We start from the raw sequence: 20,087 nt of genomic DNA on the forward strand, positions 1-20,087 counted from the left end.
CACCGGCCTAAACCATAGCCACAGCAACGGGGGATCCAAGGCACGTCAGACCTACACCACAGCTCACGGCAACACTGGATCCCTAACCCACTGAGCGAGGCCAGAGATCAAACCCACAACTCATGGTTACTAGTCAGGTTCATTAACCACTGAGCCACGATGGGAACTCCTGGAACTCACTTTTTTCAAACTAAAATCTTAAGCTAAAATTAATGTATGAAATAGATCAAAGCACACTATAGTAGAGAATATAGCGGTAAAGGGCAGGAGTTCCACTTATAAGTTTTTCCGGTGTGGCTCCCAAGGACTCCATAAACTACACTGTGAAACCCAAGAGGTCTAGAAGATGCGTGAAAGCACAGATGGGTTTGTGATTATGAGCGTGGTTGGTCATGGTGAGGAAACCACAGTTAATGGGCCCTCTCTGTGTGCTGGGCACTTTTACTGTGGATTTGCCTCTATTAATTAATTTAATCCTCACAACAGCCTGCTCTGTAGTTACAAACATTCCTATTTGATGGCTAAGGAATCTGAAAGAGAAAAAAATGACTTATCCAGTATCTCATAGGTATATTTGGCAGGCCTAAGATTCAGACACAAGTCTAGCTTACTCCACCATTGTGACAACTCTTACACCTAAATAGAATGCAAGAGTGGAAGACTACACAGGAGAAGCAGTAGAATTACAGCTAAAAGTCTGGGAATCACAAAAGAATTCTGGGTATAGTTGAAGACTACACAGGAGAAGCAGTAGACTTATAGCTAGAAGTCTGGGAATCACAAAAGAATTCTGGATATAGCCACTGGAGCATACCATAAAGGAGAATGCATCTTCAAGGTAGACCATAGTGAACAGAGGTTTTATTTACTGATATACCCATGTGTGAGAAACACTGGGCGTGGGTATGAAAACCCTTATTGTGGAGTTCCCATTGTGGTTCAGCAGGTTAAGAACCCTGCATAGTCTCTATAAGGATGCAGGTTCAATCCCTGGCCTCGTTCAGTAGGTTAAGAATCTGACATTGCCACAAGCTGTGGTGTAGGTCGCAGATGAAGCTCTGATATGGTGTTGCTGTGGCTGGGGTGTAGGCCAGCAGCTGTAGCTCCAATTGAACTTCCATATGCCACAGGTGTGGCTGTAAAAAGAAAAAAGAAAAGAAAACCCTTATTGTTTAGAAAATCCACCTGGAGGGACTTGATTTAGAGTTAAAATAATACTTCGTAGGTTCAGCACATCTCCCTTCCAAATACCTTTTAATTATTGTGTTGTTTTAACCTCAGTCTGCAAATTCTTTGATTACTCCTCCCTCCAGGCCATAGAGCTTAATTCCTCTTTCCCAAAAGTTTACAATATGGGTAGTTAAGTTAAATACCATAATAGGGCACTAAATTAAGCTTTTCTGATAATTAAAGCAAAAAGAGATATATATTCATTTCATTGTTGCCTTTCCCATACAAAAGAAAACCAAAACATTCATTTGCAGAAGCAAAAACAATTTTTTTTTCTGTTACTACCTTTAAGGTAATAACAATCATGCAGGCTTTTTATTAGCTTGCTTGTGACCAAACAAGAAACTTTCTCGAAGACACAGAGAGGCTGTCCAGATAGATGATCCTTGTGCAGCTCTTTATCAAAGGTCTTCATGTTTACAGTCAAATAGTAACTCAACCAAGGCATTTCCACAGGGGCAGAGATAATGTGAACTGACTCTTATGACTCTGAATTAATTCTGAGAAAATTGCCTTGAAAATCGAAAAGAATGAATAGTTAAGTACCACTTTTATTACACCTCTCTCTTACTAAAAATGTTTCAATGATTCCCTATCACCTATAGGTTTTTAAAACAAAATATTCTGTAGTAAAAGAGCTGTACCTCAGAGACTCATTAGAAATGCCCATCATAAAGTATTCATACTCCAGCTTTTGCCAAAGGTTTGTATACTACTGACTTTGGCTATTAGCAATATCTAGTGGTTGTGTTAGGGAAGGGGTGGAAAGAGGCTCCGTTGGATTGGCTATGGTGGAGTAATGAGGTGGTTTGCTTCTGGAGTCTTCTCAGCACTAGGTGATAGGAAGTTATGCTGGAAAGAAAATGAAAGGAGTAAAAGGAATGATGGATATTATACAACTTGCTTTTTAGTTTTAAAAAACACTGGGAGTTCCCATTGTGTCACATTGGAAACAAATCTGACTACTATCCATGAGGATATGGGTTCAATTCCTGGCCTCCCTCAGTGGGTCGGTGATCCAGTGTTGCCATGAGCTGTGGTGTAGGTCACAGACGCAGCTCGGATCCTGCGTTGCTGTGTGTGGCTGTGGCGTAGCCTGGCAGCTACAGCTCTGATTCGACCCCTAGCCTGGGAACCTCCATGTGCCGTGGGTGTGGCCCTAAAAAGCAAAAAAAACAAAAAACTTAATGAGTACCTACCAATTTTCTAGTTTGTTGAGATGCATCAATTAAAAAAAAATGCCTACACAAAAAGACTCTACCCTGGTGATATTTATATGCCAATGGAGAGAGACAAACAGTAAATAATTAGATGAATAAGTAAGTCTGATAATGTGTTAGAAGACAATAAGTGTTATGAAAAGAGAAAAAAAAATAGAGGAGGGTAAGGAAGATTGGGAAGGTGGGAGGGCATGTTGTAATTTGAAATGAGTGGTAAGGGAGGCCTTGCTGCAGAAGGGAAATCTGAGCAAAGCTTAAGGAGACGGGGCAGTTAGCCATGTAGATATATGAGAGGAAGCTCTTGTCAATTAGAGGGAAAGGCCAGAGCTACAGCACCACCAGGAATTGAGTGAGCTGGCGCAGAAGAGTAGAAGATGAGGTCAGGGAGGTGTTGTGGGGGGTCTTGCAGGCTCTTACCATTGGAAGTTTGGAAGCCATAGGAAGGGTTCTGAATAGAGAGATGACTTGCCCTGGCTTAGGTGTTAAAAGGGATTCTCTGGCTGGGGCAAGGATAAAAGAAGGAAGCTCAATTCATGAAAGGAGACCCATGGAGCCAGGGAATTAAATAAACTCAAGGGCCAAAGATAGCTTTGTGAATGACTTTATCTGAGCTGGCCAAAGAAGCTGTCACAGCCTGAAGGTGATGAGAGGAAGACTCTTTCCTAGTTTTCCTGGTTGCACGCTTGTTCAGTGGATGAATTAGACTAGAGAGCTGTTCCTGGGTATCCCAGCGAATACAGCATTGGCTGCCTTCCTAGCCCAACAGGCCTCAGGTCATATGTGGCTTCTGTATTTTCACTTTCTTTCAAGACGTGGTAGTCGCTAAAATCTCTTTTGTGACTTTTTTCTCAGGGCAGAGACACCCCCAGTGACCGCCTTCATTTGGGCCTAGAGTTGGGGATAGAGAGCACTAAGACATTTCTCTGGACAAATCCCTTTTGTTTCCTGGATATTTTTAAATGTTTCCCAACACTGTAATGCTGGGGAGAAGCATGATCTCTTCACGATTAAAGAGGGGTTAAGGAGGTTCAAACTAGCTTATCCCCAGACGGGCCTTCAGAGCAACACTGTCTAACAGAAATACAACACAAGCCACAGGTGTAACTTCATTTATTTTTTTTTTTTATTTTTTGTCTTTTTGCCATTTCTTGGGCTGCTCCCACGTCATATGGAGGTTCCCAGGCTAGGGGTTGAATCAGAGCTGCAGCCACCAGCCTACGGCCAGCCTACACAGCGTGGCATCCGAGCTGCGTCTGCAACCCACACCACAGCTCACGGCAACGCCGGATCCTTAACCCACTGAGCAAGGCCAGGGATCAAACCTGCAACCTCATGGTTCCTAGTCGGATTCTCTAACCACTGAGCCACGACGGGAACTCCCCTCATGTGTAACTTTAAATAGTCTAGTAGCCACGTCTTAAAATGTAAAAAGTAACTGGTGAAGTTAATTTCCATAATATATTTTCTTCTACTCAATATATCTAAAATATTTTTTCAATATACAATCAATATGAAAATTATTAAGGAGCTATTTAAAATTTTTTTTTAAATACTAAAACTTCAAATTCTGGTGTGTTTTACACCTTCAGCCCATCTCAGTTCAGACAAACCCTTTTCAAGTGCTCTGTGTGGCTAGTGGCTACTGTGCTGGAGAGCACAGCTCTAGATATAGATCCCAAGATGCCTGAATTTCTTAGGTCAACTAGCTTCTCACACAACTCTTCGGTGCATATAGTACTAATGATCTATAGCACTTGAACTATGAAATTGGAATTTGGTAACCTATGGTAGAAGAACTTTTTGATTATAGCCCATCCTCAATTGCAATCTCCTACTTTCATGTACAAATGAGAAAGAGCTTTGTAAACAGAAAAGTGTTTTGTCTAAGCGTATTACTGTTACTACAACTGTTGGCTCTTACCTTGGAGTGTACACGCTGCTCCTGCCAGTATGTACCTGGATAGTGAGTAAGTGCTCAAGAAGTAAAATTTTTCTGTGACCAGAATGATGGGCTCACTTGAGGGGTTTAGCTCCAGGAAGATGTAAAACTCCAACACGGGGCAAGAAGATCTTTATTTGAACCAGGTTGTCTCTAGTTGCTACTGTCAGGGTAACTTATGGCTAAGGTTTGGTGTGTTTTTCACCAAAGTAATTTATTTCCAGGCACCTTCCAGGGTGCCTGCTGTTGACTGGTCCTGGCTGGGGAAAGTTGCTGCAGTGAACACAGCTAACAGAGCAAGAACTCAGGCTCCAGCAGATGTTTGCGCTGAGCAAGTTGCAGTCTAAGTGAATGAAAGGCAGCTGAGAGGTGCCTCTGTACTGCTTATAGTGTACCTTTTACTTCCTTCTGAAGTCAAATTCAGGCTGTTGAACAAATCCACAAACAAAGTACTAGAGTGGCTAAACAGGTCAAATCAATAAGAAGGATGGGGAGGGCAGTAGAGGAAAGAATTAAGGAGAAATATAGATATTTTACTGGGCTATGTGCATCTTGAGAACTGGATCTATTTTTCCCCCTCCGATGAGTGAATGAATGATGTAACAATACTTTTTTTTTTTAATTCTAAGACAACAATTGATTCAAATTCTTGTGCCTTTTGCAAATCCTAGTTGTAGAATTCCAAAGATTGTATAATTGGACCAAATGATCTTTAAAGTCTTTATGAGACCCTGTGATGTTGTAATTTGACCCTGTGACTTTGTAATATGAGCATTAAATATCATTAGACCTGAAAAATACAGCTTTAATTGAGTTTTAGGGTAGCTACCAGAAACGTACTTGTCAAATTTGTCTTGGCCCATGCTATCCCAAAGATGAACCCAAACTAGTATAAATATGAGACTCCGTTGTGTGAGGAGGTTCTTTGTGGTTATTGTTGGTGGAAGCACTAGATGAGGAAGCCCATGATGTAGGGCACTAGCCCTGGATCTTCATGTCCTAGGTAATTAATAGGACCTCTGTGGGCTTGATATTCATAACTGGAATTGATGATCTGCCAAACACTATGGGCTCTGACTTTTTATATGAGCTTAAGTGCAAAAGCTGTCCAGGGCCACATCCTTGCCCAAGGGCTGTGGCAAATAATTTTAGGTCCCATAATTCCTCAGGCCTATATGGGATGCTTTGTTCCCTCCAGTTTCTTCAGGCCCAGTGTAAATATGCAGAATGATTCATATTTGCAGCAGTAAAATTCATCAAATTCCAGGAAATCCAGAATATTCTGGGAAACTCAGGAGAGAAAACCTCACTTTGAAAAGTGAGCAGTTGGAGTTCCCAGTGTGGCTCAGTGGGTTAAGAACCCAACATAGTCTCTGTGAGGATGTGGTTCCGATCCCTGGCCTCGCTCAGTGGGTTAAGGCTCCAGCATTGCCACAAGCTGCGGCATAGGTTGCAGATGTGGTTTAGATCCAGCATTGCTGTGACTGTGGTGTAGGCCTGCAGCTGTAGCTCTGAAGCTCTGATTTGACCCTTAACCAGAGAACTTCCATATGGCATAGGTGTGGCCATACTAAAAAAAAAAAAAAAAAAAAGCAGTTGATAGGCTAAGGGGCAGACATTCCCAAATGTGAGCAGGGGGGGATAATTTGCCTCTAAGCTATCTCTTCCTACCCAATCCACCTTTACTGCCAGAGTAACTGTCCTAAAATCAAAGTTAAATCTAGCCATTCCCTCATTCACAACCCTAAATAGCTCAACACCTGAAGAAATGAAGTATAAACACTTTTGTGAGGAATTTCAGGCTGGTGCCATCTGACCCCAAGCCATCATTCCAACCTCATATCATGTTACGTCCCTCTGTGCCCACTAAGCAATACCCCAGGCCACTGGATTTCTCTTCATTCCTTGAATTCTACATGCATTTTACCCACCCATCCCACCCCCCGCCACCGCCACTGCCCTGTCTCTATCTGAGCTACAGTGCCCTCCCTTGCATCTCTGATGTACCAAAGTTGTTCTCATTCTTCAATGACCCACTCCAATAACTCCCCCAATGTCTACAGTCCACCAAGCACTCTTGTCCCCCACAACATACTACTTACCTCTTGTTATCGATTTAATTTAATTCTGCCTTTGGTTAGTATTCTTCATATAAATATCTGTTCTTCCCTCCACTACAGCTTTATTTTGGATGACATGGATCGTGTCTTCTTAATTTTTGTTCTTCCATAGTTTCTATTATTTGATCTTAATCACTGTAGGTAGTAAGGTAATGTTTGTTGGATAAAGGAATGTGGAGCTGACTTACTTCTCTTGAGCTAACATTCTACCTGACATTGGTGGGATTGGATTTGTGCATTGAACTTCTAATTCTTTGCCTCCCTGTATTGTCTGCCTAAATTGCAAATAGGCAGTTTTATCCATCAGCTCCCATCTTCTGTTGGCTGAAGTTTGCATTCTCGGGTGATAATTCTTTGCACATTTCTGACATGTTTGTAGGCCAAGGTATATCCAGGGACAAAACAAAAATGCTAGGTGCACTGAGATGAAAAGCTATCAGTGCCAGGTGATAGAAGCTTACAATTTAGTGTGGTCTTTTTCTGTGCTAAGCACCGTCTATGCTTTTTTGATTTGACCCTAACAACAATCTTGTAAGACCAGGCAATAAACAGTGTATATATATATACTGTTATATATATACGATCTCAAACTGCCCCTGAATCTGTGTCCTCAGCAATCATTTGACTTCTGTGGACCCTAGTATTCATAACTGGATTAGATGATCTGCCAAATCCTATGGGCCCAGATTTTTTTAAAAATATAAGCTTAAGTAAGGCGCTGTCCAGAAAATGAGACTTGTACAAAGACCCGACAGAGAGGAGGGAGCAAGCTGAGTATTCTTGTTAAATTACATTGTTTGCTTTATCAATCATGATATGCTAACTGTGTTGTGGCAGAAAACATCTCAGTGGCTCTGGACATCAAACGTTTATTTCTTGCTCATAGTATGTGTCCATTCTACTTCATCAGGGAGCTAGCTATTTGATGTTGTTCAAAACCAGGGTCAAAGGCTCTACCACTTGAAATGTCATAAGTTACAGAACTAGGAAATAAGAGGGCTGGAGAGTCACACACTGGCAATTAATTGCTCCAGCCTAAAAGTGACACACATCATTCCTGCCTACATCTATTGACCAATCATATGGCCTTGCCCAAATGCAAGGGGGCAGCGAAGGGCATCCTTCCATGTACTGGCAAGGGAAAGAAAACTGGATGCAGATGAACAATGGAAATTTCTACCACATTTAATAATCTGCTTTTTCCACATAATAAGCTATCACAAAAATATTTCTAAGGTGGTCTATCTATATTATATATATCAATATTCAAAAAAAATTTTATTATGGGAAATTTTAAACACACACACATACAAAGATATAATGAACTCCTAGATATCTGTCACCCATCAATACACCACTACTTCTAACACTGAAAAAGTTTTATTGTATGAATGGGCTTCATGTATGCATCCAGGCTCCTGTGTTGGACATTTGAATGTTGCCAAATTTTGCCACTATAAATCACACTGCAATGAACATCTTTACCCATAAGTTGTTATTTACTTGGCGATTTCTTCTTTTTTTTCTTTTTTGTCTTTTCTTGAACCACTCTTGCGGCACATGGAGGTTCCCAAGCTAGGGGTCTAATCGAAGCTGCAGCCACCAGCCTACACCACAGCCACAGCAACAAGGGATCCCAGCCGCGTCTGCGACCCACACCACAGCTCACGGCAATGCCAGATCCCTAACTCACTGAGCAAGGCCACGGATCGAACCCGCAACCTCATGGTTCCTAGTTGGATTCGTTAACCTCTGCGCCACGACGGGAACTCCTACTTGGCGATTTCTGTATGATAAAATCCTTTGGCCCTTTTAATGACAACCTCCAGGCCTATCCTCCCACATACTGACTTCCTGAGTCACTGCTCATTCCGAAGACAGCACAAAGTCCCAGGATAAAGGAAAGGGCATAGGGCAGCAGATTGTGTTCAAGCAAAATGTTTTTCTATTTTCAATAATACTCTAAACCTACCTATATTTAATGGAAAATATGATTAATACATAATTTATCAGACAATTAAAATATAATTTGAGTTGAACATCTCTTAAAAATCATTTAATTAGAAATTTTATTTTATTTTATTTTTTTGTCTTTTTACCTTTTCTAGGGCCACTTCCCATGGCATATGGAGGTTCCCAGGCTAGGGGTCTAATCGGAGCTGTAGCACCGGCCTATGCTAGAGCCACAGCAAAGCTGGATCCGAGCCATGTCTGCAACCTACACCACAGAGCTGTGTTTGCAACCTGCACCGCAGCTCATGGCAACGCCAGATCCTTGACCCACTGAGCAAGGCCAGGGATCGAACCTGCAACCTCATGGTTCCTAGTTGGATTCGTTAACCACTGCACCACGATGGGAACTCCCAGAAAATTTTTTTAAAGTTGCATTTTTTCCCAAAGCTTCCCCTCCCTAATGTAAATCTCCTCATTGGATAGAGTACTTTTTGTGAGGGCAGCCTTGCCGTTTGATGGAAGGCTGGCATCCTGGTTTCAGCACACAGTCTCAATACTGTGTGACCTCGGTTGTGCTATTTAGCCATCCAAGCCCTCTATTTTTTCTCCATTTATAAATTGGCAATTCTAACTCACAACTTGTTGTAACAAGTAGATAACGTGGTGTTTGTGTAAACATTTTATTACTGGGCCTGGCATATGGTAGGTGAACAATAAAACTTCCTTTCCTTTTTTATTCTTTCTCTTTCATTGTCAGAATCTTCAAGGCATGATCGTCCCAGGATTTTGAACAACAGTGTTCATATTGTAGTTCTTAGCAAGCATGTGTCTTCTTGAGGACACTTCCAGCAATCAACAGCATTTGTTTGAATTGAGTGTTTTTCCATGACACCAAAACCAAATTTTGGAAAATTCTTTCAGGTAAGCCTTCTCTTTGGAAAATTCCCATTCCCTCATTTGCAGCAGCCAAGTACTATTTACCCCAGGACCCAACACCTTTCAGTTTGTTATTTTCAATGTTAATAAATGATTTAGTTCATTTCCTGTTTTCCTCTGCTCACCAACCTGCCAGCAGCAGTCACATGCCAGCCTTAAAATAACTGTACTAGCAAACAACGGATTCAAATTATTAGTAGGAGATCTGTGTTCCACAGTCAGCTCAACTGGAAATGGGCAGGTGTGGCTCCCAGTATCCTGCTGTGTGGTTTGGTGAATGCAAGTGAAGAATAGGCTTGGGAAGGCTTGGAAGGAAGGGTGTCATAAAACTTGAAAAGATTTGTTCAAATTCAAGAAGGCTCTGTCTTGCTCTTGTCATATTCTCTGGAGTACCAGGAGGCACCAAGCACACAGGAGGTGCTAACAAGTATGCCTGAGTTGAGTGGATGGCAGCAGGGGAGCGAGTGTTCGCCATCTCTACATTTCATCTTGCTCCGATCTTATTTTCAAGTCTCTTTTTTTGATGTCTTCTGCTATGCTTTTAGTAATTTTCATCATTTGGGTATCTTTGTTCCTGTTGCCTGACTTTTCTTTGCATTTCTCACCATACCTAGTGGAGAGGCTGGCCCTCCTAGAGAGTTTAGTAAATGTTTGTGGCTTGAACAAAAGATACAGAAGATCTTCTGCAAAAGGTACAAGAAGCTAATCTTTGAATGTTGTGAGAGAGAGAGATGGAATGGGTGCCTTTGTGCATGGATGCTGACATGTGAGATTTTAAAGTTCTCCCCACAAGGTGGACACCAGATCACACTGTGTTGCACTAAGAGGTATTCTGGTTATTCGTGGCTTTCTGATGTTGAAATTTAATCAAAAAACCAAGCATTAAAATCTGTTTTCTCAACAGTGATTTTGATGACTTGGGCTGTGTTTTTTTCATCCTTATTGCTTTCAGATACACATAAATCTTTTTTCCCCTCTCCATTTTTTTCCATGTGTGTGAAATGTGATACTTTTCAGTATTCTTAGATTCTTTTGGAATCCAGACTTTTCACTTCCTCCACATCTGCTATGAAACTAAATATTGATTAATGTGACCTATAAACCTAACCAGTTAAATGGAGCCAATGACCAATTCCTATTCTTGGATTTTTAAAAGAGTATCTATCATTTTTCCCAATCCCTCTCTTAACTGTGTGGGTTTTTGGGGGTAGTTTTTTTGGGGGGAGTTATGAAAAGATTAAAGGAAGATAATACCAGCAGTAAAGTCCTCAACCACATCTGAGCCTTAAATTTTAAGCCTTTTGACTAACATTGACCCTGATCATCTCACTAACTTCAAGATAGAAATGTTTCTAACTTTGCCACTTTTATCCTATAAAAATTACACTATGATATGAAAACATACAAAACTTAAACATCTCCATCTTCCTATTGCTTTGCAAGGCTCATACATATGACAAAAGAATAATTAGCAATAAAATAGGGCCATCACTCAGTAATTCCTTGGGATAAAAGTATAGTTAAGGAGAAAAAATTGTAACTCTCAAGGGTCTGATATTCAAACTTACATTGGGGGAAAAGATGCTTACTATGAAGACTAGGAGAGTGTCTTTAAGTTACAGTATTACTTTTTCTCAACAGAATAGGATATACAGAGTCCTCGTGTTGCAAAATCCCAAGCTATCTACCTGGAATACAAGGAGACTGGGACCCTCTGTAGTTTGCTCAAAAAGGACAGTGTAGGTGTGCAAATGAGCAGAGTCTTCCTCAAAGTAGCCACTTCTTAGAAATCTTAATCCAAAATAACTTCCTTGTTTAAAGCTTTGAAGTTACCCTAAAGCTCTGTTACATTCTTTGAAATGCCCTTAAGAGCTGCAAATAATCCTTTGATGAAAGACTTGATATTTGGAAATATTAAAAATCTTTAAATACCAAATTGCATAAAAAGAGTAGAACTACCTAGGGAATATTAGTTTTTGCTGTTATTGTTGTTGTAAAGAAAAAAAAAAAGTCATTCTGAGGTATTTGGATTAACTTTTCCATGTGCCTGAAGTGACTCAAAGCTTTTCTAAAGGAGGTAAGAGAAGGTTGGGAACAAAAGAAGCACCAAGAGAATAAGCATGTGGCTTCCCAATGACATAATTTTGAAGGAGAAGATGTTAATTTTTGTGTTTTTGTATTTTTTCCAAGTCTTATTTTGTTAACATCACATCCAAAATCTAGTTTGTTACTTATGTTGGTGCTTCAACCTCCTCATGGAAAACATGGGAAGAATATACTTTAAAGAGGCTGTTTCTGAGAATTTATAATTAAAAGACAGAGAAGTTGCTCTGGAGATTTCAAATAACAATCTAGATGGATAATTCTCTTGGAAAAATCTCTGTCTTGAGGCAAAGGACTTGATCCCCTGCCCCATTGCCATTGTGAATTCAGCAGCACTAAGTGGTCTACATTCAATGTCACCATTTTGCAGAAAGGACAGCGAGAGGGAGCAATTATGAGTTAACATGATTCCAAAGGAAGTTGCACTCCATACTTCACCTATTGATTATAGATCAACAGTTCTGCACAAGATTTCCAACTGTGGACAAAATAACCAATCAACCAACATCAACTTCTTGATCCTTTTGGTTTGAGAATAAATCCAACAGCTAGTAAGGCTGAAAATATTGGACTTCCCTGAAAACCCCATTCAGCAAATCAAGTCAGTCTTTTCACACAGCACGATTACTTCTACCAACTGAGACGTCTCCCTATTCCTTATTGGCTTCTATTGAAAGTAGAATCTATTTAGGTTAGTCAGAGCCCGGGGTGGTGTGAGTGGGATACAAGTGTCTGTCTTGTGTTGGTCTGCTCTTGTCCTGGTGCTCCCAGGATCATGGGAGGAAGTGTTGAGTGATCCCTTTTATGTCTAGACAGATATTCATAATGAAATAGATGTCTGGCTCTTGAAGCTAACTTCTTAGTCTGGAGGTATTTTGGTTTACAAAGGCCCAAATAAGAATGGATGACATTGTCTTGGGTGAAGCCACAGAGACTAAGAGGAAAAATGAGGAGGGGATGGGGAGAGGGGAAGGACACCTGCTGAAAGTTAAAATGTGACCCAAGGCGGTATACTGACTCTAATAAAAAATCCTCTGTGTGAAATCATATTGACCTGGAAAGTATTCATCAAGTTCAACTTTCCCAGACATCCAAATAAGCTGCCTTGATCTTCTTAATGTCCCCCAATGACTGCGAGTTTTCCTAATGGCTTGTTTTCCTTTGACATTCTTAGGGCCCTCAACTTCAGCAGAAGCTAGAGCAAGCCTCTGGAGGTTCACATTACACAGCATCCATGACCATTTTATGAATTTCATCATAAGCAAAGCCATTTGGACAAAGAATGGCTCTTGCTTCCCACCTCCCAGTCCGCCGCCTGAGTCTTTCCCCCCTTCCCAATTTTCCATACTGTGGAATGACATTTGAAAGGATTTTCTCATGAATGATCCACTTCTATTTGTTAATGAAAGGGCATCATCCATTGCTTGGCCAAATTTTATGTCTCTGCATTACCTAGAAATAGACTAGATCAAGTTAAAATAGAGTGAGATGAGATGGAAGCACTTTCTAAAAACTTTTTTTTTCTTCCCTTTTTTAAGCTTTACCGTCATCTGCCTGCCAGGTGGAACTTATTTGGATAATACAGCACAGATGTACCTTGCTGTGCCCAACAGATGAATTCCTAAAAAGCTGCATTTAATAGAATTTTTATAAATTGAATCACATTTTCCTGTAGACTTGCATTATAGTAACAGAAGCCATTATCCACATTTGACTGATCTTCAATTGGCAGAGGCCTCTAACTCTTGAGCTTCAAGTTTCTCAGCCAAATCTCTATGTCAAACAGTTAATGATCTGGAAATAATAAGCACTTATGTGAGCTAGGGGAACACTATACTTAAAGGAAATTTGATTGTACTCCTCTGAAAGTAAAGAATTTTTATTGTATACTGTGACTTCACTCATAGAATCTTAGACTATCAGGAACATTAGAGACAATGCAATCCAAACCCCTCTTTCATGTGAGGAAACTGAGACCCTGAGTGTTCATTCATCTGTTACAGCATGCCACAATCATATAACATGAAGGAAAGAACATTGATTTTGAGGTCGGCAGCCTTGAATTCAAATGTTCTCTTTCCAGTGTACTAGCTATTTGATTTCAAGCAGATTGTCAGAACTTCCTGAGTTCAGTTTCCTTGCCTTTAAGACAAGGGTTGGAGTTCCCCTGGTGGCACAGTGGAAATGAATCCAACTAGGAACCATGAAGTTGCAGGTTCGATCCCTGGCCTCACTCAGTGGGTTAAGGATGCGGTGTTGCCATGAGCTGCAGTGTAGGTCGCAGACATGGCTTGGATCTGGTGTTGCTTCGGCCAGCAGCTACTGCTCTGATTAGACCGCTAGCCTGGGAACCTCCATATGCCATGGGCGTGGCCCTAAAAAGACAAAAAAGACAAAAAAAAAAAAAAAAAAGACAAGGGTAGTACTACCTACTTTGAAGGTTGTTGTGAAAATTAAATAAGATAATGTATAAGAAGTGGTAACACAGTGCCACTGAGACTTTGTGGCTGTTTTGTTACACAGCATTTTTATGGCACTAGCAGATGGATTTCTCACTCATCCATCTGAGGGTCAGCTAGATGGCTCTGTTGATGTCAGCAGGATTGCTGGGCTTGGCTCCAGGGAGGAAGTTCTGGTTCAGGTCTGCTCCACTAGTAATTTTTGGCTCCAAGTTCAGTTCACATGCTCTGCCTGTGTTTCTCTTTCTTTAAGAGGCACAGGAGCATGTTCTTTTCATGGCAGAAGTTAGAGATTCCCTAAGAGATGAGTGGACAAAGCCTGTAGTGGACTCACTGTCACTCTTCACCCATTTCCATTTGTCAGAGCAAGTCACATGGCCAAGCCATCAAAAGTGGGTAGGGAAGTAACTCTCTAGGGAGAGGAGCTGCCAAGTCAGTAGGCAAACAGCAAGGCTAGAGGGAAAAGTGAACAACTGGGAGCAGTAATGCAATCCCCCACAGTGATGGCAAGGGTAAACCCACTTGAGAGTAGAACATGTCCCCTCAACCAGCCTGTATACTCCTGGTGGGAAAGAACCATGACTGTTTTTTTCTTTGCTCTACTTCCAACATCAAATTTGGAGATTGGTGAAGGAAAAAAAAACCACCACCAACAACAACAACTATTTGTTAAATGAATTTAACAAATTCATTTGTTAAATGAATATTGAGAGTCCAGGGAAGAGAACAGGAATAGTAACCCAAAATGTTACTTGTGTGTATTTGCGAAGCTGTTTCTTCTCCTCCAGAGCTCAACATGCATTTATCAAAATGTGAAGTTGGCAGCCAGTATTCAGAGCAGGCCAGAGGTTCTGGAGTTGGCCCTCCATTAGAGAGTGGTAATTTTTATGCCAGTGCAAACCTTTGCTTAACTGCCCTGGCATGGCCATCTGAGAATGACAAGCCCATCAGTGATGTGTGGAAATATAGAATGCACCCACAGCATGCCATTAAATGTCAGCAGTGTGGCTGAGGTGTTGGCCTGAAATTTAGATATGGTTTCCAACCCAATTGTCCTTTATAATTTGTTTTGTTAACAGAGGGAGATGGTAAAGGGAACATGTTGGGGTCATTGGAAAGGCAACCAGCCCACTGAGGCTGTGAAAGTTACTGGGTCCTGAGCAGGGAGGAGGGGAGGCTGGGCTGAAGGCTGGTGCCTGGCCTCTGTCACAGGTTCTGGGATCCAAGGGCACAGCCTTGATTAGCCTTCAATTCCCCTCAGGTTTACCTCAGGGCCATTCATCCTCTTTGTGTGTTACTTAATGTTATCTTTCAGATAATCATAGTGTAATTATATAATTAGCCTAATTATGGGTAATTGTCGGCACTGTGTAATTTTGAAACCTAGCCTCCAACACTGTGGCACAATCTGTAGGCAAGAGACACCTTACATGCAAAGCAGCCACTTGATCCTTCTTCCCATTCAGGGATTTTTTTCCTTTCAAGATGCCAGAAAGAAAAGAACAGGCCTCTTTGTAAATCCATTATCTGCAAAACAAGGCCCCTGACAAACACGTTTGCAGGAAAACAAGGGCTTTGTAAAAAGCCTTGTGTTTTGGCACTGGAAGTCAAAACCACGTGCCAGGGGAATGCTGTGTTGTCTCTGGAACTGGCAAAGGCTTTCCTTCCCACACTGAAGCAGCAGGAGGGTCAAATTGCGATCCTGCAGCCAGATTACCTCCCTGGAGCATCTCCCTGAGGGTGATTCTGAACTGAGGTGTTGTATCTGCCTTCCTTCACATAAGCTAAATTAGCATGACTTTGGACTGATGAGACTGTGTCTCCTCTCTCAGCACATCTCTGAGATCAGCCTGCTGACAAATACCTTTGCCTGGACTTCTCTCTTTGGTCATGCTAGTAGTCATGTGTTGAGCATGTAAAATTTGCCAGGCCAGGCACTATGCTGAGTATTGATGTACATTATCATTTTGAACCTTACAAGTTCCCCTGAAGGGTAGGTACTATTTTATCCCCATTTTACAGATGAGAAAGCTGAGGTTGGAAAGTTGAGCAAGAGGACCCAAGTCCCACAGCCATTTGAATCTATGTTCTCTTGAGCCTGGAGTCCTGTGCACACCACTCCTTTGGGATGAAGGGTTATCCATTAGTGCACATTTACTTTTAATATTTACTCACATGCTAGCTTTCACTGGCTGCTTGCAGGGTAGGTAGGGATTAAATAGGAAATAGCCTGAGTGGGGGCAAGGCACATGAGGGTGCTGGTGAGTACATGAGGGTGCTGGTGAGGAAGGGATGAGGATAAAGTGTTGAGGGAAGGTAATGAGGGATGAGGAAAATCAGTTGTATCAGCATCCAGACCTGGTGGTGTAGGTACCAGCCGAACCATAAACTTCATCAGAAACTCAGCTTCTCTGGGAAGCATGCTTCTGTCTATATCACCAACTCTCAGAATAGTCCTGGCACTCCAAAAGATGCTTAGTAGATACTCACTGAATGAATGAAACTCCCAGGAAAAGGGCAGGAAACAAACTCAGGTGCCTACAGGGGCCAAGTGATTATGAAGATGAATGATGCTGTCCAGGTTAAAAATGAACACATAGGGAGTTCCCGCTGTGGTATAGAAGAAACAAATCCTACCAGTATCCATGAGGATGTGGGTTCAAACCCTGGCCTCTCTCAGTGGGTGGGGTGGGGATGCGGTGTTGCCATGAGCTGTGGTGTAAGTTGCAGATGCCGCTCAGATCCTGCATTGCTGTGGCCGTGGCATAGGCTGGCAGCTGCAGCTCCAATTTTACCCCTAGTCCGGAAACTTCCATATGCCGCGCATGCCGCCCTAAAAAAAAAGAACACACAAACAAATATAGCACAAAAGTGGTAAGTGTTAATAGATATGAAGGCCCAGAGAGTCTGTGTGAGTTCCCAAAGTCACAAACCTAGTGAGTAGAGAGCTATTAATAGCACCCAGGTCTCCTGACTGTCCGTCCAGTGTTTTTTTCCATGACCACTGCTATTCAAGCTTACAGATGTGTATTTCTTGCACCCACGATCCCAGAAAGTACCCTGGATTTGTGGGCAGCCAGAACACTGTGAGAGTTCATTAGGCAGTTCTCCTACCTGAAAATCAGGGCACATTTTGAATTATAATTGGGGAAGTAAAACAGTGTTAAGACAAAAACTGGACTTATGTTAAAGATAATTCCCTGTAACATCAGAGAATGTTAGATCTGGAAGGGCCTTTAGAGAGCAAAGGATTCACCACCCTCATATTACAGATGGAAACTGAGGCCCAAAGAGATTACTGAGGAATATTTTTGTCCTTTACATTGTGGTACTGTCTCTTCAATGTCATTCAGAAACAAGGAAAGAGACAGAACAGAAGCCTATTAGACAGAAGTAAGTTCTCATCCCCTGCAACAAGCAATTCTTTCCCACTCACCAGTGCCCTTTTCCTTCAGAGCATTTTGGGAAGAGTAATCACCAGTACAGATGGAATGAGGTTTCATAAAGGGAGACCAGCAGGAGTAGGGGATGCCTGATATCTTTATTCCTGCATGAAGGAGCAAACACTTTGTCCTCATAGAGGATGCTCTTCAATGCTTGAGCAATAACATCATTCCAGGAAGGCAGAACTAAACCCTGAGAAGAAAACTGGAAAAGGCAAATTTGTGGCAGTTGTTCCTGCAAGCCCTCTTGCGTGGTGAAATTATCAACAGGGAGTCTTCAATGGTGAGACCTGGGCTGGAAACTCAGGAGCCTATAGGGCTAGCAAGTCCATAAAATAAGGAAAGGGAAGGTGCTTGTCTTATCATCACATCCAGTGATTTTAGCAGTATTGGCTTTTTTTTTTTTTTTTTCCAAGAGAAGCTAGACACCAGATTTTTTTTAAAATTAGAACTAATTACATTTTTTAAAAATACAGCATAAGGCAAAAAACAAAAATGAAATTCTATATCTTAGGTCAGATTCGGTTGCTGGCTTGCATTGGAAACTCTGTTTCAGAGTTTAGCTGAACCAACTAGTCAAGACAGACAATGAGCTGAGGCTCAGTGGCTAAGTCTTCAGTGGCTAAGGTAGGACAAAAGAGCAAGTATGGGAGCTCATTTGGAGCCTCTGTAGGCAGTCGATTTTTTTTAGAAGATCCAACTCTTATTGCCCTCAAGGAAGAAAATATACTATTTGCGCTGGAGACAGTATTGTGGTATTGAAAGAGCCCTGGCTTAGGAGACCGGAGTTCTAGTCTTGATGCCTCCAGTTTTCGGTTTAACGACCTTCCCATTTCCATCTCTCTGATCTGCAAAGTGAGGGCCCTCATTCTGCCTTAATTACATCACAGGTTTACTGGTGATCAAATCAGATAACGCTGTGAAAGTACTTTGTAATCTGTAACATGTTATACAAGCAAGATGGTGTCTTAAAAATCTGTGAATCAACTTTTATAAGAGAAAATGGCGATATAATAGAAAAAAAGCATAGATTTAGAGTCTGATAGAGTGTGAGCTCAAATTCTGAAATCCCCACCACCTATACTGCCTAAGCAGTGCTTCTCTGTTTTGAGGCTCAGTTTCCTCATCAATAAAATGGGATAATAGTGTTTCTCTATATAACACTGTTGTACGGATTAAATGAAACTAAATCTGTAAATAATGCATGTGGGTATATCAGTGGGTGCTTGATAAACATCATTTCCTTTCTAAGTTTGTAATTAGAATTCATTGACTCAGAAGGGCATAACATCACAAAAGAGAATTAGTATTTAGTAACTTTCCCTGTTCTGAAAGGATATGATATTGAACAAAGAGAGAACAACAACAACAAAAAAGAGATTAAGTAGATGTAAAAACTCTAAGAAGGAAATGAAAGGTGGTAGAAGTCTGTTGTGGGGAGGTAGTTAGGGAGAGCTTTAGCCAGGAGGTGACATTTGATTTGATCTCTTGAGCATGAGAAGACACTCAGGAGGCTTACAATGGGTGATGGCTATGAATCTTCTAAGTAGAGGGATAGCAAGGGCAGGATCCTGAAAAAGAGACAGAGCAGGCTACAGCCAGGAGATCAAAGGGTGGGACACCTGAGGTACTTAAAGCAGAGATCCTAGGGTCATGGAAGAGAGTAGGGACAACCAGAAAGATAGCCATGCCTAATTTGCACTTCTTAGGATTTTGCATTATTCTGTAGACTGTGGGATGCCCCCCCCCAAAGATTTGACACAGAGAAGAAACAAGAGCAGATGCACTTTGTAGGAAGAACTTTCTGGTTGTAGGATGGAGGATTGGATGGAAGAGGAGTATACTAGAGGCAGAGACCCATTAGGAAGCTATTGAACTAGGACAGGAAGAGTGGGGAGGGGTGGAGTCAGGGAAGACCAGATAAACATCTCAAAGACTAATGCTGAATTTGAATTACACCTCTGTAATACAGAGAAATTTTGTTATATTATTTCTGGGTGAAATATTTCCTTTTCCCAGCTGGACCACTTTTAAAGCCATTATTATTCTGGTCAATGAAGGAGAATGTAGGAGGCTTTAATCGGTTTCCTGAATAGACCAATTTTTATTATTAAGATGGTTGACACAGGAGACCAGTGGTAATATATCAATCCTACTAACTTCTGTCTATATCTCTCCTTCTGGAAGCCTCTTTTGAAATAATAGTATGTGACTTCAGTATGTCTCATCATTCTAAAATAAAGTCGAAATGATTTTATTTTACTATGAAACTTAAAGCAAGCAGACATCATTAGTAATACCAAAAGGGGTTGTATTAAAGTTTAATATTAAAATGTTAACATCTGTTATGTGCTCAGGCTTTATTGAACTTTCCAAACTTTTAGATGAAGACATATTAAAGTGAAAGTACCCGGAGTGAATAAAATAACCTTGTCTCCTTGGCAGTTCAGGAAAAGAATGAGAGATAAATTTTAATCTTCAGGGAGAGATAAAATGAAAAAAATTAAAGATATTTTCTGCACTGAATATACGAAGAGCTTATTTTAGGTTTGGTCTGTGTCATGTAAATTAATTTTGTTTTAGAGGAAGTGACTTTTCCTACCTAGTTCTTAGGTTCTATTTCCCAAACTGAAGCAGAGTCCAATACAAAACAGATGGCCACTGGAATGGGGCAATTCAGGAGA

The sequence above is a fragment of the Sus scrofa genome, chromosome 2 (genome assembly GCF_000003025.6).
Source record: "Sus scrofa isolate TJ Tabasco breed Duroc chromosome 2, Sscrofa11.1, whole genome shotgun sequence".
Lineage (NCBI taxonomy): Eukaryota > Metazoa > Chordata > Mammalia > Artiodactyla > Suidae > Sus > Sus scrofa.